Source organism: Castor canadensis, chromosome 5 (assembly GCF_047511655.1).
Source record: "Castor canadensis chromosome 5, mCasCan1.hap1v2, whole genome shotgun sequence".
NCBI lineage: Eukaryota > Metazoa > Chordata > Mammalia > Rodentia > Castoridae > Castor > Castor canadensis.
In genome coordinates this window covers 42991982-43017140 of record NC_133390.1, presented here as the reverse complement: position 1 = coordinate 43017140, position 25159 = coordinate 42991982, and the positions used below count along the sequence as shown (strand labels likewise).

The 25159-nt window shown below is 35.8% G+C and overlaps 1 long non-coding RNA gene across 1 annotated transcript in view; it reads right to left on the bottom strand.

Annotated features, from left to right (window-relative positions):
* Nucleotides 1-5549: 5549 nt before the first annotated feature.
* Nucleotides 5550-25159, bottom strand: part of LOC141423046 (uncharacterized) — a 71472-nt gene continuing 51862 nt past the window's right edge. Inside the window, exons 4-5 of the long non-coding RNA XR_012447711.1 lie at nt 11868-11943; nt 5550-5688 (exon numbers count right to left, since the gene is read on the bottom strand). This is a non-coding gene — a long non-coding RNA (uncharacterized lncRNA). The remainder of the gene's footprint in view (nt 5689-11867; nt 11944-25159) is intronic.

Sequence of the window (25159 nt, the reverse complement as noted above, 5' to 3'; positions counted from 1 at the left end):
AACATTTGTTAAAGAATGTATGTGTCTTTTCTCCATCCTATGTTTTTGGCATCTTTGTCAAAAAATAAGGTGGGCATAGCTGTGTGGATTCATATCTGGTACCTCTATTCTGTTCCACTGGTCTTCATGTCTGTTTTTGTGCCAGTACCATGCTGTTTTTATTGCTATTGCTTTATAATATAGTTTGAAGTCAGGTATTGTGATACCTCCAGCATTGCTCTTTTTGCTGAGTATTGCCATGGCTATTTATGTTCTCTTGTGCTTACAAATGAACTTTAGGGTAGATTTTTCAATCTCTGGGTTAAATGTCATTGGGATTTTGATGGGAATTGCATTAAACATGTAGATTGCTTTTGGTAGTATAGCCATTTTTACTATGTTGATTCTACCAATCCATGAGCATGGGAGATCTTTCCACTCTTCTTTCTTCAGTTGCTTGAAGTTCTCCTTGTAGAGGTCATTCACATCCTTTGTTAAGTGTACTCTTAGGTATTTGATTTTTTTTTAGGCTATTGTAAATGAAATTATTTCCATATATTCTTTCTCAGTCTGTTCCTTATTAGTGTATAGAAAAGCTAATGATTTTTGTAAGATGATTTTGTACCCTGCCACCTGCCTGAGAATCTTTATGGTGTCTAAGAGTTTTTGGGTGAGTTTTTTGGGTCTTTAAGAGTTAAGATCATGTTGTTTGTAAATAGGGATATTTTGACATTTTCTTTACCTGCTTGTATTCCTTTTATTTCTTCTTCTTGCCTAATTGTTCTGGCTAGGAATTCCAGGACTATGTTGAATAGGAGTGGGGATAGTGGGCACCCTTGTCTCATTCCTGATTTTAGGGGAAATGGTTTCAGTTTTTCTCCATTAAGTATGATGTTGGCTGTAGATTTGTCATATATAGGCTTTACAATGTTGAGGTGCATTCCTTCTATTCCTAGTTTTCTTAGAGCTTTTATGATGAAGTGGTGTTGAATCTTATGAAAGGCTTTTTCTGTATCTATAGAGATGATCAAGTGGTTTTTTTGTCTTTGTTTCTATTAATGTGCTGTATTATATTTATAGATTTGCATATGTTGAACCAGCCCTGCATCCCTGGGATGAAGCCGACTTGGTCATGGTGAATGATCTTTCTGATGTGTTGTTGGGTTTGGTTTGGGGATTTTTGCATCAATGTTCATTAAGGAGATTGGGCTATGCTTCTCTTTTTTGGAGGTATCATTGACTAGTTTTGGGATGAGTGTAATAATGTTTTCCTAAAATGAGTTAGGCAGTGTTCCTTCCCTTTCTATTTTGTGGAACATTTGAAGGAAAGTTGGTATTAGTTCTTCTTTAAAGGTGTAATAGAATTCAGCAGAGTATCCATCAGGTCATGGACTATTCTTTTTTGGGAGACTCTTTATTGCTGCTTCAATTTCATTTTGTGTTATAGATCAGGTGATTAATATCCTCTTGGTTCAATTTTGGATGGTCATAAGTATCTAGAAACCTGTCCATTTCTTCAAGATTTTCAAATTTATTAGAATATAGGTTCTCAAAGTAGTCTCTGATGATTTCCTGGATTTCCATGGTATTTGTTGCTATCTCCCCTTTTGCATTTTTTATTTTACTGATTTGGGTTTTTTCTCTCCTCATTTTAGTCAGGTTTGCCAGGGGTCTGTTAATCTTATTTATTTTTTCAAAGAACTAGTTTTTTGTTTCATTGATTCTTTTTATGGTTTTGTTGTTATTGTTGTTGTTTCTGTTTCATTAATTTTGGCCCTTATTTTTATTCTTTCTCCCCTTCTGCTTGTTTTGGGATTTCCTTGTTTGTGTTTTTCTAGGAGTTTGAGATGTAGCATTAGATCATTGATTTGAGATCTTTCTGACCTTTTAATATATGCACTCATGGCTATAAACTTTCCTCTCAGGACTGCCTTAGCTGTGTCCCATAGGTTTCGGTAGGTCATGTTTTCATTTTTATTAACTTCCAGGAAACTTTTAATTTCCTGTTTTATTTCATCAATGACCCATAGATCATTGAGCAATGTGTTGTTCAGCTTCCAATTGTTTGCATGATTTCTACTATGGTTTTTGTTGTTGAGTTCTAGTTTTAATGCATTGTGATCAGATAGAATGCATGGGATTATTTCTATTTTCTTCAATTTGCTGACGCTTGCTTTGTGCCCTAAGATATGATCATTTGTGGAGAAGGTTCCATGGGCTGCTGAGAAGAATGTATATTGTGCAGAAGTTGGATGAAATATTCTGTAGACATCAGCTATATCCATTTGATCTGTGGTGAGATTTAGTTCTCAAGTTTCTTTATTGATTTTTTGTTTGGATAACCTATCTATTGGTGATAGGGGGGTATTAAAGTCTCCCACTACCACTGTGTTGGAGCCCATATATGCTTATAGGTCTTCAGAGTATGTTTGATGATATTGGGTGCATATAGGTTGATGACTGTTATTTCCTTTTGGTGTATTTCTCCTTTTATTAGTATGGAGTGTCCTTATTTATCTCATTTGATCAATGTAAGTTTGAAGTCAACTTTGTCCAAGATAAGTATTGATACTCCTGCCTGTTTTGGGGGTCTATTGGTTTTGTAACTCTCCTTCCAACCTTTCACCCTAAGCCTGTGCTCTTTTCTGTCTATGAGATGGGTTTCTTGTAAGCAACGAATTGTTGGATCTTCCTTTTTAGTCCAGTTTGCCAAATGATGTCTTTTGATGGGGGAGTTAAGTCCATTAACATTCAGTGTTAATATTGATAGGTTTGTGGTGATTCCTGTATTTAGTTGTCTTTGTTGTTTAAGGGTTTGTTTATGTGCAGCTGAATCAATGTTACTCTTGACTTTTCTTGTCTTTTCTTCTCCTGTGGTTTGGTACAGCCTGTCCTTTCATGGTTTTGTTTGCTTTCATTTTCTCTGTGCAGAATTCCTTGAAGAATCTTTTGTAGTGGTGGCTTGGTGGTCAGATATTGTTTTAGTTTCTGCTTATCATGGAAGACTTTTATTGCTCCATTTATTCTGAATGATAGTTTTACTGGGTAGAGTATCTCATTTGAAATTATTTTCATTCAGTGACCAGAATACCTCACTCCATGCTCTTCTTGCTTTTAAGGTTTCTGTTGAGAAATCTGCTATGATTTTGATGTGTTTACCTTTGTATGTGATCTGGTTTTTTCTCTATGATGGCTTTCAGTATTCTTTCTGTATTCTCTGTGCTTGTTGCTTTAATGATAATATGTCGTGGGGAAATTCTATTTTGGTCAAGTCTGTTTGGTGTCCTGGAGGCTTCCTTTACCTGAATTGGCATGACTTTCTCTAGATTTGGGAAATATTCTGTTATTATTTTATTGAATATATTATGATTTCCTTTTGCTTGCACCTCTTCTCCTTCTTCAATGCCCATGATTCTCAGGTTTGGTCCTTTGATGGAGTCAGTGAGTTCTTGCATATTCCTTTCATAGGTCTTGAGTTGTTTGACTAATAGCTTTTCAGTTTTTCCTTTAATTTCCACTTCATCTTCAAGTTCTGAGATTCTGTCTTCTCCTTGTTCTAGTCTGCTGGAGTGGCCTTCCATTGTATTTTGTATTTCTGTTTCATTCTTTTTTCTGAGGTTTTCCATATCATGGGTCCCTTCCTCTTTAGTATTGTCAATTTTTGTCTTTAATCATTTGTCTCTCTATTTATAGTGTTCTCTGTTTCACTTCGGTGTTTATTTAGGGTTCCTATTAGTTCATTTATTTGTTTTTGTGTCTTGTCATATTCTTTATTTTTGTTGTCTTGGAATTTTTGAGTGCCTCTTGTACATTTTGGTTGACCATGTCTAGTAACATCTCCATTGAATTCTCAGTGATTACTTGCAGGATTTCTTCTTTCAGAGTGTACTTGTGGGCTTTTTTGGGTTCCTTGTCATAGTTTATCTTTGTTTTGTTGGAGTCTGGAACTGGGTATCCATTTTCTTCATTTTCCTGTGAATCCTGTATTAATTTATTTTTGGGGGGAGAATGGTTTCCATCCCTTTCATCTTCCCACTGCTCCACTTAATACTGTGTAACTATGTTCTTGATAGTCTATTGGTGGTTTCAGTCACCTGTTTTCTTTCCTTTGCTTTAATTTTGTTTTGTGGGTGTGTTGGGTTTTAGGTTAGTGTATGTATGCTGTTTCTGTCCCTGATCTGTGTGTAATTTAGTATTAGCTAGTTCACAATAGTAAAACTAAGAAAACCAAAGAAATCAATAGGGAGAGGTGGTGGACAAACAAACAGGATCAAAACAAACAAACAAACAAACACATTTTAAAAATTCCAGCTTAAGGAACAATAGAATTTCAGTCATAGTAGTTCTGGTGTTACTCCTTCAGCATCCAGTCTTGATGTTGGTATTTAAGCAGAGGCTCTGTCCTAGTCTCACCAGGTGGTTGAGGAGACTCAGCAATTTTTTTTTCCTGTCTTTCACCAGCAGCTGCTTCATCAGCTCCTCCCTCAGTGAGTTGTGGCTTGTCCTCAGGTTCCAGAGATCAGCTCTGTGGTCCGCCAGCTGTTCTGCTTTGGAGTTGGGTTTTTGTTGTGTTGGTTTATTGGGGGCTTGTTTCTTTGCCTCATCCCCTTTCTCAGGAGCAAGGTCAGAGATCTGTCAGCCAGCTCTCTGCTGTCAACATGTTATGCTGATTTGCTGATTATTTTTCAATTTTGCAGTGTCATTTGACTTTGGATGTTGCTTACTGGCTCAGGAAATGAGCTTTGTGAACCGCTATCTGCCCTATTTCAGGCAGTGGCTTATCACCCACCTGCTATCGGCCTTTCTGCTCTTCCAATCTTTGTTTACTAAAAGTTCCAGCAGAGATCAGCTCTTTGCCCCTCCCCCCTTCTCCGGTGAGCTTACGGCACCCCACCCCCTCTGCTGCGTGTTCCTTTTCAGTTCCTTGTTTATTATTCAGTTGTGGTTTTTTGGGTTTTTTGGGTTTTTTTTTTTTTTTTGCAGGGCAGGGGATCAATCTGTCCAGGGGGCTATCCTGGTTTATCCCAGGGTTGGCTGTGGGAATACCCACATGATGCTTATTTGCTCACCTGTTGGTCTGCTGGATGGCTCCTAAGCAGGTTTGGAATCAGTGTCTGGAGGCATGGGAGCCCTCTTGTTTTCTCAGTGTAATGTGGTGTGAAGAAGCTTTGTATGGGCTGGGGGTTCAGGGTGTCAAAGTTTTGATTCTTTTTGGTGCCTTTTTTTCTGCCAAGTGTGGCTCCAGCGTCTCAGCAAGATTTTTGATTTATGGAGCTCATGTTGTCTGCTTCTGCACTCTAGTCACTATCTTGGATACCCCCAATGAAAGCTTTTAATCAAAGGGATAAGATTAAGTTAACATCTTAAAATGGGATTGTATATGATCATACAAAACACAGTTATTGCTCCAAAGGTAATAAATCTTTGTTCTGAGCCAAATATGAATAACCATGGCCTGGGAACATGAATTTATCTGACCCTAAATGGCATGTTCTATTGTGGAAGAGGTTACATAAACTTTTATACTCATAGAACAAAAGAACATCATAAACCAAAGCACTTACCAAATGCACTGGTGGTGAAATCAGGTAGGTAGGTTGCAGCAGAGTTAGGAAATCTCTTGTACAAGATTCAGATGTCACTCTTAACTTTAGGGTTGGTGGAGGATAGAAGTCTGCTCAGTTTAACAATACATTCCAAAAGTTTTACCTAATAGTCACAAAGACATTAGCTCAGATACAAGGTTGGTAGCAAACGGCTATTAAAGAGACTAAAGACAGAGATTAAAGATAATTTTGGCTCTAGATCTGTAACACTTAATCTCTTCATAATCATGAAGTTTTAGTCAGTCAATCAGTCTATAGGCTCTGCATCACATATGCAGCTTCTTCAGAGAATTTAATTCACATGTAGACTTTAATAGAGAGAGACAGGAGAAACAAAAAGTACAGTTGTAATAATTTCAATGAGAGATGGTAGGGGCCAGAGCAAGGCTTGTAAAAATGGTAGCAAAGAGTTGAATGTCCTAACATTTAGAAGGTAGGATAAACATGAGCCTGTGACTATAAGAAAGAACAAACCAATAACATATAAAAGTAAGCCAATCAAAATAACAGCAGATTTCTCAAAAGAAACCGTGAAAGCAAGGAGGGCATGGGATGAGGTAATTCAGGCATGAGTGAAAATAATTTGAGCCCTAGAATATTCTACCCATTAAAACTATCATTGAAAATTGAGGGAGCAATAAAAACCTTCTATGATAAACAGAAACAGAGACAATATATGAACACCAAGCTATCACTACAGAAGATTCTACAAAGAATTCTGCACATAGAAGATGAAAGCAAACAAAACCATGAAAGGACAAGAAGTTTAAACTGCAGGAGAAAAAAAAGACAAGTAATCAGAACATAGCATTGATTTGGTTGCACACAATCAAATACTTAAACAACAAAAACACCTAAAAATGGCAGGAATCATCACATACCTATCAATATTAACACTGAATGTCACTGGACTCAACTACCCCATCAAAAGACACCGTTTGGCAAACCGGATTAAAAAGGAAGATCTGACAAACTTTTGTTTACAAGAGACCCATTTTATTGACAGAAATGAACACTGCCTTAGGGTAAAAGGCTGAAAGAAGATTTACCAAACTAATGGCCTCCCAAAACAGGCAGAGTAGCAATACTTATATCAGACAAAGTAGACTGCAAACTTGCACTGGTCAAATGAGACAAAGAAGGACATTTCTACTACTAAAAGGGGCAATACATCAAAAAGAAATAACAATTATCAACCTATATGCACCCAATGTCAGTCCAATTTCATTAAACATACACTAAAGGACTTAAAAGCACAAATGCACCAAATGCAGAGGTAGTGTGAGACTTTAACACCCCTTTATAACCAATAAATTGGTCATCTAAACAAAAAAATAATAAAAAAAATCTTAGAAGTAAATGACACCATAGATCAAATGAACCTGATGTCTACAGAATATTTCATCCAACAACAGCACAATGTGCATTCTTCTCAGCAGCCCATGGAACTTTCTCCAAAATAGAACATATCTTAGGGCACAAAGCAAGCCTCAGCAAATATACGAAAATAGAAAAACCTTCTGCATTCTATCTGATCACAATGCAATCAAACTAGAACTCAGCAACAAAAGCAACAGCAGAAAATATGCAAATAATTGGAGGCTGAGTGACACATTACACAACAATCAGTGGATCATAGAAGAAATAAGAGAAGAAATCAAAAGGTTACTTGAAGTTAATGAAAATGAAAGCAACACGTATCAGAACCTATGGGACACAGGAAAGGCAGTCCAAAGAAGAAAATTTATAGATATTAGTGCACACAATAAGAGGACAGAAAGATCTCAAATAAATGATCTAATGCTACATTTCAAACTCCTAAAAGAAACAAGAACAACAAACCTCAAAACAAACAGAAGGAGAGAAACAATAAAAATAAGGGCTGGAATTAATGAAATAGAGACAAAAAAAAATACAAAGAATCAACAAAACAAAAAACTGGTTCTTTTAAAAAATAAACAAGATTTAGAAGGCCCTGGCACATCTGACTAAAATGAGGAAAGAAAAGAACGAAATTAGTAAAATCAGAAATGAAAAAGGGGAGATAACAACAAATACCAACAAAATCCAGGGAATCATTAGTGACTATTTTGAGAAACTATATTCCAATAAATTAGAACATTGTCAAGAAATACACAAATTTCTAGATACTTATGACCACTCAAAACTGAGCCAAGAGGATATTAACCAACTAAACAGATGTATAACAAGTAACAAAATCGAAGCAGCAATAGTCTCACAAAAAAGAAAAGTCCAGGAACTGACAGATTCTCAACTGAATTCTAAAGGCCTTTAAAGAAGAAATAATGCCAATACTCCTTAAACTTTTTCATGAAATAGAAAGGGAAGGAATACTGCCTATCTCATTCTATGAAGCCAGTATAGCATTCATCCCAAAATCAGACAAGGACACATCCAAAAAGGAGAAATACAGGACAATAGAGATTGAATATCAATACAATGAATATCAGTACAAAAATCCTCAATAAAATAATGGCAAAACAAATCAGAAAGATCATTCACCATGACCAACTCAGCTTCAAAGCTGAGAAGCAAAGTCAAAATCCACTTGATCATCCCAATAGCTGCAGAAAAAGCCTTCAATAAGATTCAACACCATTTCATGATAAAAGCTCTAAGGAAACTAGTAACAGAAGAATTGTACCTCAACATTACAATGGCTGTAGATGGCAAACCTATAGCCAACATCATATTTAATGGGGAAAAACTGAATCTATTTCCCCTAAAGTCAGGAACAAGACAAGGGTGCCCACTATCCCCACTCCTATTCTAGACAGTCCTGGAATTCCTAGCCAGAGCAATAAGGCAAGAAGAAGAAATAAAAGGAACACAAATAGATAAGGAAATAAAATAGAAAACTATCCCTATTTGCAGACAATATGATCCAATACCTCAAAGACCCAAAAAAACTCCACCCCAAAACTCCTAGACACCATAAACAGCTTCAGGAATGCAGCAGAATGCAAAATCAACTTACAAAAATCAGTAGCCTTTCTATACACCAACAAAGAACAAATTGAGAAAGAGTACAGGAAAATAATTCCATTTACAATAGCCTGAAAAAAAAATACCTAGGAATAAACTTAACAAAGGATGTAAATGACCTCTACAAGGAGAACTATAAACCATGAAGAAAGAGATCAAAAAAGACTACAGAAGGTGGAAAGATCTCCTGTGCTCATGGAGTAGCAAAATCAACATAGTATAAATTTATATAAACATATATAAATGGCTGTACTACCAAAAGAAATCTACATGTTCAATGAAATTCCCACCAAAATCCCAATGACATTCATCACTGAGATTGAAAAAGCTACCCTAAAGTTCATTTGGAAACACAAAGGACTGAACAGCCAAGGCAATACTGAACAAAAAGAGCAATACTGGAGATATCACAATACCTTCACTTCAAACTATACTACAGAGATATAGCAATAAAAACAGCATAGCACTGGCACAAAAATAAATATGAAGACCAGTGGAACAGAATAGAGGACCTGAATATGAATCCATTCAGCTATACCCACTTTATTTTTGACAAAGGTGTCAAAAACATGATGGTGAGCCTATTCAACAAATGTTGGGAAAAGTGGTTATCCATCTGCAGAAAACTGAAACTAGATTCATGCCTGTCACCCTGCACTAGTATCAACTCAAAGAGGATTAAGGACCTTAATATTAGACATGAAATCTTGCAGTTAGTACAGGAAAGAGCAGGGAGTACTCAGAAAGTGATAGGTATAAGCAACGACTTCTTCAGTAGAACTCAAGAGGCCCAGCAACTAAGAGAAAGGATGAGCAAATGGAACTACATAAAATTAAAAAGTTTCTGCACCACAACAGAAATGGTCTTTAAATTGAAGAGAAAATCTTTGCTAGCAATACATCAGACAAGGGAATGATAACCAGAATATATAAGGAGCTCAAAAAACTAAACTCCCCCAAAATTAATAAACCAATAAAGTGGACAAATGAACTAAATAGAACTTTTTCAAAGGAAGAAGTCCAAATGGCCAAAAAACATGAGAAAATGCTCACCATTTCTGCCTATAAAGGAAATGCAAATCAAAACCACACTAAGATTCCACCTCATACCTGTTAGAATTGCTACCATTAAGAACACCAACAACAACAAATGTTGGTGAGGATGCAGGGGAATCATACACTGTTGGTGAGAATACAAGGTAGTACAACCACTTTGGAAAACAATATGGAGGCTTCTTAAAAAACTAAATATAGGTCTGCCATATGATCCAGCAGTACCACTTTTAGGGATATACCCGAAGGAATGTGACTCAGGTTATTACAAAGACACCTACACACCCATGTTTATTGCAGCACTATTCATAATAGCCAAGCTATGGAAATAGCCAAGATGCCCCACTACTGACTAATGGATTAAGGAAATATTTATACACAATGGAACTTTATTCAGCCACAAAGAAGAATGAGATTTTGTCATTCGCAACTAAATGGATGGAACTGGAGATCATCATCTTAAGTGAAGGTTCAGAAGGCCAAAAATTGCATGTACTCCCTCATAGGTGGATTACAGACCTGAAACAAATGCAGTAATATTATTGGACATGGGTCACACACTAAGGGGAGAATGCGCACAGGAAGAATAAGGAAAGGGACGAATCTAAAACTTGAATGTGGCTGATGTGCCATTCTAATCTTAAACTGGCAGAAGCCACTATGGAGTACCAGGAAGTAGTGAAGAGATCTGGTAGAGATGAATCAATGTGGTTTGCAATACACATGTGTTTGGAAGCAATGCTAAGAATCTCTCTGTATAGCTATCTTTATCTCAAACTAGCAAAAACACTATGTTTTTCTTATTATCTCTCCTGCTTTCTCTTCAACAAAAGAAAAGAACATGTTCTGTCCAGAAGCAGGGTTGGGGGAAGGTGGTCCAAATAATGTATATACATGTAAGTACATGTAAACATGATAAAATAAAAAAAAAATGAGTGTGTCTGCAAATGAATACAGCAACAAAGGATAAAAATCAACTTCCAGCTTCTTGTTATGTCAGGTAGGTAGATATCATTTTCATGCCAACCACTGAAAAAGTCAAAACAACAGGAAGAACAGGTCTGAAGGAAATCTGGATGTTGTGGGCTGTCTAAGGAGAGATGAAAGTCTGAGACTTGGAAGTGAGACTGATAATGATCTAAACAATGCAACCCAGAAAGGTTTCTGGCACAGAAAGAGAACAGGGAGAACTGTGGTCAATCCAGGACAGAATTTGTGGAGGACGCCTAACATAATGTCTGAGATAACAGATGTCAAAGTTTACTATGTATATGACTTACTCTGAGAAACTTGCTATAAGACAAGTTCTTGATCTCCCCTTCTAGTTTTCTCTTTAGAAGGTTTGTATTAGAATCAAACTCTGAATTCTAATAGTAATCCTATGATGACAAGGATGATGTATGCAGGTAGGCCATAGACCACACTTGGAGAAATCCCTAATTAAGGGGGAAACAAAGAGAATAAAGAAGGGTGAATGTAAGGAAGGAAGGGGAGGAAATTGTTCAGAAAATAGAGTTTGCCAGCTGTGCCAAAATTAGAAGGGAGAATTATGACAAATTTTACTCATGGTTCAAACAAGGCTAAGAAAACCATCAATTTAGTGGGAAAAAATCAAAAAATAGAAGAATAAAGAGTTACATGTTTGTTTTAGTGAAATTATTTGCAACTCACTCATTACTACTTAAATATTTAAGTTGATGTTTTCAAATGACCTATAGATAGGGGTTTTTCTTATAAACTTTTTTAAGTTCCCTTGTGATACTTCAAAATTCTTTTCCCATTAATCACAAGATCTACAGATATCAAAAGTAAAAGGGAATTTAATACAGATAAACAGCAAATTACATATTTTGACAAAAGAACATACAAAGAAGTTATTTTAGGAGTTTTGATAGAAAGGAAGAGGCACTTTAAATTTTGATTTCAGTTATAAAACAAAAATACAGTTCTCATTATCAGGGATAAAACAGCAACAGCATACAAATCTCACAAAATCAAAATCTAGTCATAGTAGACTCCATGAAGTAGAGTCCACGAACTCAGGCCTTAAAAGCATATATTTATTAAATGAGAAGGGAAGAATTATGAAGAAGACTATGAGATATTTTACTTAAAATAATTAAGAAAATATCATTGTGCTAATTTTTAAGAAGAAAACTTTCTGGTCTCCTTCCCATTTCCTATGAAGCAAAAAAATCTGGGTAAATAGTGCATGAAACTCACAGAAAGGAGTTGTAGAATGTAGTCTTTTTCTCTTGAAGAAATATATATATGGATGCTAAATTCATTTGAATGAAACCTGAAACATAAAATAACTTTATAAGAGTCCCTTTTGCACAAGGAAGGAAAATAATGCTAGTCTCTATAATATTTACATTATGGGGAAGAGAGGGAGAAAAGGAGGAAGAAAAGGGGAAAAGAGAGGGAGGTAGAATGGGGGAGCCAAGGAGAAATATATTATTCTTTTAGGTTGTCATGTAGTCTGGAAGCTATGCAATTGCTTTTTTTCCACCACAAAACTCCAACTTAGTCTTTGAAAAAGGTGTCTTGTCAATTAATCTTTCTGTTTCACAGCATAGTCTAAATTAACTTGCTAACCTCAGTTTTCTCTCCTATATATTCTGCTATAATATGTACCTCTAGCACAAGACACATTTTCATGCCTTTCAGTTGATGATCAACTTGAGTGTCTTGTTCTTACATTCTATTTCTAATTAGTGTTGCTGTTATTCCTGAACCTGTCTTATAACAAATACACTTTGGACAACATATTTTAAATGCTATCCCACTAGAAAATTCCATTATTTGGCTGAAAAACAGGGTAGGTTACCATAACATGACACCCTTTATACCATGACTTCAACATAACAGGGTCATTCAAATGAGAGTGACATTGCAATAGCAATTGTACTGGTCTCTCCCTTGTTACAGTCATTATCTTTGGTCATTCTATTTAAATGCATCATTTAGTTTGACAGCAAGTTGTATGACAGAATAAAAGGGACCTTGGGGGTGAAAAACATCCGTAAGTCAAACTGATTTAACATCACATAACTTCAAGGTTAGTTCTGCACTTTCAGTTGCTACCTTGCCATATTTCCTTTACCATAAAGAATGCTGGCCTCAATAAATTGGGGCATTTAACCTTGAGGGTAAAGAAACAAAGAGATCTCTTGCAAATGTCTTTAAGGATGTATGTATAGAAGTTTCAACAATTATAAAAACAAAACAAAACCTAAGTCATTTTGAAAAATGTCTTTCAATCATAAGAAGTAAGAACAAATAGAAGTTATGATCTTAAACATTCTTAAGAGCCTAGGTTTCAAGTTTTTGAGCTCACTGGTTTTTGTCACTTAGAAATTACATAATCTTAGGGGGGAAATAATTAAATTTGTTAGTACTACTATCCTGATCTTTAACATTGAAATTGTAACATGCCTTTACAGCATTTTTAGGGATTAAATAAAATGTAATTCAAATTTGCAGAACAATAAAGGGAAATACTACATATGTACCTGCTATATTGACCTGCTATGTTAGAATAAATCTATAGCTTACATTCCCAAAATCCATGATTACTTAAATCTTCTACTTGGAATTCATCCCTTGCATCAATAAACCCTTATTTTCAAAGTATATGGGACAGTTAACATATCCATAAACATAAAAGCTTCAGGATATGCCAAAACAGGCAACTGGCACATTTCAATATACGTTTTTCTTTCTCCTTCAGATTCATTCTAAGATGATGTGTTGCATGGTGAGCAAAATTTATAAAGGCCCTAATTATATATTATAGGCTTTTTGGCCAAATCCTTCCTATTATAACTATTCCAATTGGCCATTGCAGCAGGACAGTGGCCACAGGCAAGGTACAGATGAATGATATCTGTGTTCCAATAAAACTTTATGAAAACTGAATATGGAATTCAACTTTCATATACTATTCAAGTGTCACAAAATACTGTTATTCTTTTGCAACAATTTAAAAATACAAAAACTTTTCTTAGCTTCAGGATATGCCAAGACAGGCAGCTGTCAGAGTTATGCCTATGGACTACAGTTTGCTGACCCTTGGTATATTGAGTACTGAGTGGGAGAATTTTAGGTGAGCTTGGGCCTGGGAAGGGGAAACTCTAGCCTCAAACTCACCTCTGTGTTACTTGGTGACCATTCAATCAGAATTGGACTGTTTGATCCACAGCCATGCCCTTGTGATCCTCAAGTTCTTAGAATAGTTCAACCCTTGTCCTTCCATGTGACACAGCTTCCTCTCTTCTCCCTACTTCTGCAGATCTTGTTCAGTCTCTGCCATATCATCTACCTTGTGTTCATTCCCCAGTGACTCCTTCCATACCAAGACCTTAAACCAGTGTCCCTATACTCTGGAGCTGCAAAAAGGATACACATATAAATGATATCCTCTCTCCACCAGACCAAGCCATCTATCCTCTCTGTTAAGATTGTCTACTATATTTAATCAGAGCAGCCCTAGAACATCAACTCAACTCCTATGGGAAGTCAGATGCTGAGCGAAGCTGTGGCCCTCCTACCCTGGGTTTCCTGTCTGCCTGACCAGACTTCCTCCCCACCTCGAGGCTCAGTCCCCAAAATCACATTTTTCTCATTTCAGTGGAAGCATGATCCTCTTCTTCCCCAGTGTCAAGATAGTGGCTAACGTACAGGGGAAAAAAATTTATTAATAAGGAAAAGAGTTCAGCACAGAAATGAGGATGCTAAAAATTCATACTCAATTTGTTTCTTCAGAATCTTGGCTTCTACATCCAGACATCCACTTTGTGCTTCTTTAACAAAATATTACAGACTGGGTATTAATGTTTAATGATCAGAAATTTATTTCTCACAATTCTAGTGGTGGGGAAGTCCAAGATCAAGGCACCAACATCCAGCAAGGCCCTTCTTGCTGAGTCATGACATGGCAGAAAAACAAAGAAGGGCTGAGTGCAGATAAAATGGGGCAGAACTTATCCATTTAGGACAATACATTCTTGTGAAAATGGTACTAACCCATTAATGAGGGCAGAGCCCTCAAGACCAGTTACCTCTTAAATAAAGGTCCTGCTTCTTAGTATTATTTAAATATTAGACAATTTTCTATGTGAATTTGAAGGTGAAAGAACATTTAAACAAGAGCAAGATATTGAGGTGTGAGTCAGTGGTAGAGCATTTGGAAGGGAGAAGGAAGGAAGGAAGGAAGAAAGGAAGGAAGGAAGGAATGAGGAAGGAAGGAAGAGATGGTAATCCATATGGAGGCTCCTCAATAAACTAAAATTAGAACTACCATATGCCTGAAGGAATGCAATGGCAGCATTAGTGACACCTGCACCATCCATGGTTATTGTGGCACAATTCATAGTAGTCAAGTCATAGAGTCAGCCAAAGTACCCAAAGTCAAATAAATGGATAATAAAACATAGTATATATACACTATGAAGTATTATTCAGCCATGAAAACTAAAATTATGTCAGTTGCAGGAAAATGGATCATCATATTATCCAAAATAAGACAGACTCAGAAAAACAAATACCACATGTTTTCTCTCATATGCAGAATGAAAAACAGAAAAAACTGGACATGAACATAAGTAGGGAACTATTTTTGGGGGTGCAGGGAACCAGAAGGAAGTGGAGTGGTCAAAGAGAGGGCAAGTGGGGGAGAGTATTATGGAAGTATATTGTATGCATGTATGAAAAAATCATAATGAAAGCCATTTAAAAATTGTAGAAAAGATTTTTTTAAAGGGGTATGGGAAGAAGGATAAGAAGGTAACACGGGAAAATATGATCAAACTATATTATGTGAATATATGGGAAAACAATTAAATTCATCATTATACAATTAATAAGCACTAATAAAAATGTGGAAAAAATAAATAAATCTTAGCAAGAACTGTTTTTACTGGACTTTCAAGACTGGGAGGTAACCTTGGAAGTTAGGTAAACCTTACTTCATTCTATTTCTATTCTTCGCCCAGTGTCTAAGGAGTTTTTTCTCCAAGCTAAAAAAAAAGATCTTATTCCCTTCTGGCCAAAGATGTTGAGCCATGTGTATAGGTAAAGTTTCTCCATTCTATCATCACCACAGTTATCTGAGACTAGCTCTTAAGAAAATTCATCTACTGCACAATGAGTTTTTTTTAATTGTTGTCCTTTTGTCTTGGGGGTTTCGTTTGCCTGCTTTTGCCTAAAGTCAGCAATGCTTTAAACTGGCTCCCTATTCACTCTCCATCCCCGTCTTCTTTATTTTACTCGAATCATGTCCAGTAATTAACCTCAGCTGTGTGATTCAGCAAGCCAATGGATTCTGTCTATGTTCTTGTGGGACCAAGCTGTTCCTAGGACTCTCCCACCCTAGCTTTCTCCCAGAGCCCCCAAGCCCATCTTAGTTTCCACACAAGCAGAATGGGTTTTCATTACGGATGCAATCTACCTGGGGATTGGTTTTTATAGGGGAGCCAAAGCAGAGGATGTCTATGAAGTTTTACATACTCTTCAAAATGTCCCCCCTGAAGAACTGAAGTTTAATCTCCCACAATCATTGGGGATTAAAAGGCTTCTATAGGGCTGGAGGAGTGGCTCAAGCTATAGAGCACCTACCTAAAAAAGTGCAAAGCCCTGAGTCAAACTCTAGTACCTCTAAAGAAATAAATAATGCAATTTATTTTACACATTTAAAGCATCTAGTTAAAACTTTACTCCTATCATCGATATGCTAGGTTTTCAAATTCTTAGCTCTTTCCCCTGTTAATAAAAGCAAAAGAACGCAATAACCAAAACTTAAACTGGATTAAAATATCTAAAATAGTATACTTTGCTTATGGATAAAATGTCTTCTGAAAGGCCACATTGATCTTTATTTTATTTTGATGTCTGAAAATTATTCAATTCTACTGTGATAGAATTTAAAAATTCTTTGATTCTAATTAATCAGAACACTTTCTTTTATTTAGTTCTGGAAACCCATAGAAAGTTATTAGCTGTCAGCAGCTTTAATGCCAGTTTATTAGAGGCCCTGACTCGGTGCCTGCTGATAGTTATTGTGAAGGATGAAAGGTTAACAAGAACGGGCTGCTACCAACCGCCTTGCCAGGTGTTTTTCCCTGCAGTTAATGGACTTGAGCCAATTGAAATTATCACTCCAGAACAAGTCACAGACACTCTTAATCTTTAAACAGAAACATTGGTAGGAAAAAAAAAATTAAAACTGTGATTTATATTGTTGCTTTCTACCTTCATCAAACTTAGAACAATTAAAATGAATTATAGTTAATCCTCTATTTGTAAATGAAGGCCTGACAGCTCAAAAAAAGAAAAAGAAACTTTTTAAAACAATATGCATGCATTAACATGTTCCATTAAAATAATAACTGTCCCTTCAATGAAACAATGTCTTGTAAAACCTCTTACACATTTTGGAAGCACAGTGGTTAAGGGGTTCGTAAGTATTAATGAATCTAAGTTCCTTTAATTGCTGGGTTTATAAATCCAAACAGTTGTAATGAAATAAAAAGAATCAACCAGATGGAATTGGAGCCAGTTACCATGAGTATTTGAGAAGTGCATGCTGTTTGGAAGGGTTGAATATATATTTGTCCAATCCAAAATGGAACAGATGGCAAAGCAAACAGGTAAGCGTTTGCTTCATCTTGCAGATATTGCGGTTCACTGATCATCCTTACTTATTTTAGGAACTTTAGCACATCTGTACAACTGAGATGAAGGACAGTAGTAACCAAGAAAGACTTGAGTGAAGCATGAAATTTTAGAGCTTTCGAGCTGTTGAATGAAAATTAAGGGATGCTTACCCTTTGCCAATCTTTAAGAAGTACATAGAATTTTAGGTAGCAGTGTTTGAAATTAAATACTTAGCTGAACAAAATACAAAGGAATGAAGTGCTTTAATTGTATAAAATCCAAACTTGAACAAATAAGAACAAAAGTAAGAGGAATAGAAGTGGACTGAGTATAATAAAAGTGAAAATTACCCATGCCCACCCGAACATTAATGTGCTCAACTAGTGGCAATATCTTGAAGTTCCTTGGAGAAATGCTTATACAAAGAAAATCACTGGTGAGTTTAAAGGTTCTTGTACTGTCAGAAAGTGAGAAAGTACTCAATGATTAGTGAAGACACAACAGCAGCAACAACAACAAAAGCATGGGGACTACATTGAAAGATCCAACTGAACAAATGTTGGGTGATTGAGCGTTCAAGAAAAGAACAACACCCAGGATCAGTGGCTCAAGCCTATAATCCTAGGTACTCAGAGGCAGAGATCAGGAGGATTACAGTTTAGGGGCAGTCTGGGCAAAAAGTTGATCCATCCCAATCTCAATCAATGGATGAGAGTAGTGGTTCATACCTGCTATTCCATCTGTGCAGGGAAGCATAAATAGGAGGATCATACTCCAGGGAGACCCAGGTATAAAGTGAGACTCTTTCTCAAAAATAACCAAAGCAAAAAGGGGAGTGACTCAAGTGGTAAAGCACCTGCCTAGCAAGTGCAAGCAAGGCACTTAGTTCAAAACCCAGCACCACCCAAAACAGAGACAGAGAAGAATATAGCATAATTAATTATAACATATTACATTTAGAAAAAAACTCAATAAAATGTATGGTGGATGGAAGAGGAAAAGTTCTCTTAAAAATGCCATCTAAAAAATATGTAGTGAAAGGATCCCCACATTCTGAAAGTTTCACCCAGCACATTATTTATGGATCATGAAGATAAAAAAGTACTTTTATAACAGTAACAGCATATTCTTCTGGGATTGGTGACTCATGCCTGTAATTCCAGTTACTTAGGAGGCTGAGATGGGAGGGTGGCAGTTTGATGCCAGCCTAGGCAGAAAAGTTAGCAAGATCCCATCTCAAAGATGGTTCATGCCTGTAAAATACCTGCCCAGGGCAAAAAACATGAGACTCTAACTGAAAAATAACTTAAGCAAAAAAAAAAAAAAAAAAAAAAAAGACAAGCATTTTTCTGCAAGTTCTCCAACACAATGCATGTTTAATGTGCCCAACTTTTTATACCAACCATGGGAAGGAAAAAAAATGACCTAAGCAAGCTCTTTCATGGCAAATAGATCCTTTTGATGATAATTGGTAGCAAGACAATTTGCTCTAGTTTATTTATAACGACTTTATAGAATTGTTTTTAAAAAGTAAACCTTTCATTCTGTTGTAGAAAGTGTATGCAACAGTATTGTTGATCTGGTTTTATGTTACATTCATTGGGCTTCATGTTCTTTATCAATGAATGAAGAAGGTTGGACTCTGACTTCTAAATTTTCTTTCATCTTCAATTTTATACCTTAAAACTTAAAATTTATTTTTTACTAGGCCTATAGCAAAAGAAAAAATATTCAAAATGATTCTTGAAAAAAACTTTCTTTTAATTTCCAATATTAGCCAAAAAATAGATATGTGCTAAGATGGTAAAAACAAGACAGTTTAATGTCAAAGATTACATTAAAAGCTGGGTTCCATCCAATTATCAGATCCTGATTACACATATCCCAAGGGACTTAAGGAATTGACTGAAGCAATTACTGAAGCACTAACCATAATTTATGAGTACTTAGAGGACACAGTGCCTCTGACAGTAATAAATCATCACTTTTATTTTTTTGAGGAAAGAAAGGACTATTCAATCCATCCATGCTTCTCTTCAGAGTCTAACAATTTCCAATTTAATCTTTCATGCACACTTTTCCACACCCCTCTTTCAACTGCAGTTAAAACTATATATAAAATACATGTATGAATACATGTATGTAAATACAAAATACATATATGCACATATGTATGTTTTATATATATAATTAGGCTTGCTTTTAAGAAAGGGTTTAAGCACTAACAAGCAAAACAAATTTAATTACAATGACTAAAAACTTACCAAATTGTTAAAAATTAATAAAACTTTTTTTTACTTCAGAGACATTTTGATTCATAATCATATATCAAAGGAGAGTGAGCACTACAAGGATGTTGGTAAATTGACTGTGGAGCTTTGTTCGCTGCTCTTTAAGTCTCCCATTTAGAGAATCAATGCTTACTAGATACCTAAACCCACAAAGCCCAAATTTTAGGTGTATCTTCTTAGAATTAATAAGCATTCTCACAATGACCTAAACACAGAGCTTTTCAAGGACCCTAATGATGAGGTGAGCATCTGAAAAATTTGTGGTACTAAATGGATTTATTATTGCTTTCCATCTTAGACTTTTAACCCTTTCTAACAGGATGTCAGGCAAGTTACAGCATTTCCATCGTTTTGACAGCAGGTTGCCACTGACTTACCTTATAATTAGCTAATTTAATTGATAAATGTACTCTTAAGTGCTTGAGCCAAGACATTAAATTCTATAATCTTTGGGGAAGATACATATCATTTTGTCCAAACAAACAATGTTTTTACTCCTTTTTGGTCTGACGTCATTAGAGTCCACTCTTACAATGCTCCTGACTCTTGCTAATACAAAAGGGCAGTCCTACAGCCCTTTGAAGTAAACCTATATCCTTTCAGAGAAGGACTTGCATGAATTTATTGGTATGTGTTGATATCTGACTCTTACTATGAACATGGGAATAATGAAGGATAGTGGTGGTAGGAGACTAGCATTTCTTTATGAGATAACGCACTGTTGTAGCAGCCATCAAAAATTTCATTCAAGAGGAGTATTATGTCCTCAGATAGGGTTGGAAGGTAAGATTCTTTTTTTTTTTTTTGCTTATAAAATTTTACATATTTTATTAAAATTTGGAGGAGAGGGTCAATGTCCTTTTTGTGTTATTAATCTCCAACAGGAAGGCAAGATTCTTGATCTCTGTAGGATTGTGCTGCTACTCTGCAGTGCTCACAATGAGGCCTCAAGTCTCCCTGTGACTACAGGAAATAAGAGGCTCCCTCAAAGATGCCCTTAAAGATTTCTGATATCTCCCTCATGTTCTAAGTGTTATTTTCAGGATGAGAATTTCTCCTTTTTACGATGTGCGATCTCTGCAGTCATCAGAAACAGCCAACTGATCTGTAATTATTATCATCACAAGTGCTACCATAGGCCCAAGTGCCTTCAGAGCACACGTGATGTCCAGGCTCCTTGCCTTAGACTTCAGTAGTCTACACTATGCGAGTGAACATTTAAATAACCATAAAGACGTTGTAAGTTCTGCATCATGAGTAGTTCTACAACTACCTATAAAAACATTATCTATGTGCTCTTCAAATTGTGGAGCTATCCAATTTAAGAAATAATTTTCTGAATCATTCTGCTACCATATACTACATCAGCCAGGTTCCTAGCAGAAAAGGTATTTTACTTGTAATCTTATAAAAAATGTAATAAAGGACTATTTAAATAGGAATGAGAATCACACTTGGAGGGAGGTTTGAAGGAAGTAGTGACCCCAAAGCTAGCCATAGCTGGAAACCATTATCACTTATGGGCCTAAAGAGACAGGGAGAACATGGAGTTCTATCTGCCCAGCTGAAAGGACCTAGAGCAACCAATCCCACGGAGAGAGTTGAGTGTGTAGATACCCTGAAATCAAACTGTTCCCAGATATCTGCATCTGAAGAAGCAAATAATAATTGTCCGTGACACATAGTCTTATAAGGAAAGACATTGCAACTTGTACCCTATAGCCAAAAATCATGAGTTTGGATCTCATTCTAGGAACAGTGCAGTCACTAAAAGTTTTTAAGTTAAAAAAATAACGTGGAATTTGATTGATGACTTAAAAATAATTGTCTATAGGATTGAGCATGCTGGCTCATGTCTGTACTTCCAGCTACTTGGAAGGCTGAGATAGGAGGGTCATGGTTTGAGGCCAGCAGAGGCAAAAAGTTATTGTGATCCTATCAAAAAGAATAAGCTGGGCATGGTGACACATTTCTGTAATCCCAGCTATGCAAGAGGCAAAGGTAGGAGAATCATTGTATAAGGCCATCTGGGGCAAAAGAAAGATCCTATCCAAAAAGTAACTAAAGCAAAAAGGATTGGGGACATGGCTTAAGTCAGAGAGCACTTGCCTAGCGAACATGAGAGCCCTGAGTTCAAACCCTAGTACCACCAAAACATCCAAAAAAGTTCTTTAGCTGTTCTGTAGAAAAAGGATTGGAAGTTATTGCAGTTGCTCAGGTAGGAGATGATGTTGGGATATGTTAAAAAGGTGGCAATAAAGATGGATATAGTGTGGCTTCAGGCACACTTTGGAGGTAGAATTAAGAAGATTTAGTGGCAAGTATAACATGGAAAATGGATAAAAATGTCACATGTGAATCACAGGCTTGTAGACTCTCTAACAAGCTACAGTGTGATGTAATTTACTGAGACCCATTCAGTGAGAGCTAGCTGAGAATTAAGTGTGAGAAAATTCCCTGAAGAAATAAGGGAAAAAATGTAGTGTGTAAAAAGTTACATGAGCTGCATCGTTTTCCAGGAACAAAGCCCATTTTATTATAGTCTATTTCGGCATTTTGGAATCTAACCACAAACAGAAAAGTCAGTTTTATGGCTGTCTTCTGTCACTGGCAAATGGGAGCTTTCAGGGATGTCTGCTCACCTCTTTGAGATAAATGGTATTAGTAACTAAAAGCAATAAAGTTATTTGTGACAAGTGAATTGAATATTGATTTTATTCTATTTTCCTCTGGTAACTTTTTCAGAAATATTCAAAAGAAGCTAGATTTCAGGCCTAATCAGTTTAAAATAAAGCAGAATCAATTTATTGTTAACTAACACCTTTCCAATATTTCCAGCTTCTGCATTTATTTGGTATTAGTTTATATATCCTCCATTAGTCAAAATTTTATTAACTCTTTCCAGGATTACATACTGCTCAGAGAAACTGATAAATGAAATAGAGTTTAAGGTTTTAGTATCTGATTTCTCCTTTCCCCTAAATGTCTGGATATTTTAACTTATCAGTTTTCCTGATAGGGAAATAAAACAATTTTTCACCTTTCCATCCTGATAAAAGTTACTTATACTTGAGTATTAGAGAATGGTGACACAAACCAGATAGTCTAGGCTATTTCTTATAGTGGTTCCTTCTGGTACCCTCAAGTAGGTAATTTTGTCAATGGCTTTTGTAGAACCTTTGGAAGAGAATATTAGTGATCACAGCTCACTGGGACAGGATCTGGTTCAGACTTTCAATGGTTTCTCTCAATGATGAACATAATTAATGAGTAAGAGTGGGTGCTGACCCCAAAAGGCTGACCAGTAAAGGCTCCTTATAGAGTGAAGCTAATAGACTAAACCAAAGCCTAAGAGAGTCTATATGTGAGGCACAAGCAGGAATGCAGAGGACAAACTAGACCATACACAAGGAGTCAGTGGCTGTTAATAACAACATAAAAGTAGCATGATCTACTAGGACAGAAAATGATTAGTTACAAACGGGACAGTCCTCTAGAGCTGCTATTGGAAGATCACAACTATTTGGACCCAAAGATGATAATCTATTTACTCATGAATTCCAACCCCAAAACTATGGAGGCTGGTGACTCCTTTTTTCTTATTTTCCATGTCTTTCTTTGAACTATTACCTAAACTTTTTCAATCTTATCTTAATTCTTGACAGCTATTACCTAACACAAATTCTTGTTTTGAGAAATAATTTTTAAAAGTAATCAAAAAATGAAAATTTTCAAAATAAATGGAAGCAGACTATCTCTGGAATATCCATAATTCAAGGTATGGCTTTTCTATTTATGTGTATGCTTGTGCTTAAGTTATTTAACCGCTCTGTCTTCAGGTTTCTCATCTGTGAACTAAAGATAAAGATAGTTGTAACATCTTAATAACATGTGGCATATACAATATTCAATGAAAGGTAATTTCTCATTGAAAATACTGTATTTTCTAAAGATGACTGAGATGTTTCCCATACCATATGTCTTCTCATTGTGTGATGTTGCCACTCCTCTAACAAGAGGTAGAGACTATTTTACTTCCCTTGAATAAGTTTTTGTAACTTCCACAACACAAAGCATGTAGTAGAAGTAATGATGCTTGACATCTGAAAATAGATCATAAAAGATGATACGGCTTTTGCTTGCCTCTTCCCCTCTCTTAAAACTCTCATCCCTTTGACCACAGCTACCATCTCAATTGAGATCAGTCTTCCAGTTGAGACCATGGGAAATCACAGAGCAAAGACAATCTATTTCCACTGTGTTCTTTACATATTCCCGACCAACAGAATATACAAACATAATGAATGGAAGTTTCTATCACACAGTAATGATGTTGTATATTACACAATACAGTAAGTCACTTAGTACTCATTAGACTTAAGTACTAAAATAGACTCTACCTTTTAACAGAAGAGTGCCAAATCACAAAACAGTCATCTCTCAGTATCTGTGGGGAACTGGTTCCAGGTTACTTGCGGTTACCCAAATGCACAGATGCTTAAGTTCCAAATACAAAGTACAATATTTACATATAACCTACATACATCCTCCTGTATACTTTAAATAATCTCTAGATTGTTAATAATACTTAACAAAATATAAATGCTATGTAAGTAGTTGTTATAACATATTGTTTAGGAAATAATGACAAGAAAAAAGCCTGTACATGTTTAGTACAGATACACTTTTTTATATATTATCAATCAGATATTTGAATTCACAGATATGGAAACCACAGTTACTGAGATATGAGTATGATTGATAAATGATAATTATTATATATTATATTATATATAAAATAAATATTTCTGCGTTAAGACTACTCAAATATAGCGCTATAGTATCATTATAATCACTGTCAATTTCATCATTGTCATACTCATCATCATAACTACTGCTTCATTCGTGTCCTGTATATTTTTTCAATGGAAATGCAAAGGAAAAAACATAACTCAATTTATTTAAAGATTCTTTAAACTTAACTTTCCCAGACCATATATTTCATTAAATGAAAAGCGGCTATAGGTTTTTTAATGTGCTTTTGCCACTGAAGGTCTGAGTCAGGAGAAAATTCCAGAAGTGTTTGACAAGCTGTTTGTGTTTGAGGGCTTTATTTTAATTATGCTAAACAATCAAGAGAATTGAAATACAGTGCTGTAAAGACAAGCATTTTTCTGCAAGTTCTCCAACACAATGCATGTTTAATGTGCCCAACTTTTTATACCAACCACAGGAAGGAAAAAAATGACCTAAGCAAGCTCTTTCAATGGCAAATAGATCCTTTGATGGTAATTGGCAGCAAGACAATTTGCTCTTGTTTATTTATAGTGAATTTATAGAATTGTTTTTAAAAAGTAAACCTTTCATTCTTTTGTAGAAAGTGTATGCAACGGTATTGTTTTATAGATACCAAAAAGAAACAGATGTTAGCCATGTGGTTGGCTGCCTGACTGGTTCTCAGCCACCGACTTTTTACGGTTACATTTTAGTCTCCCACCTTTCAGTCTCACTTTTCTTTCATTTTCACCTTCTCACTGAAACTTATAAGTAAAATACCTTTTTAAATAT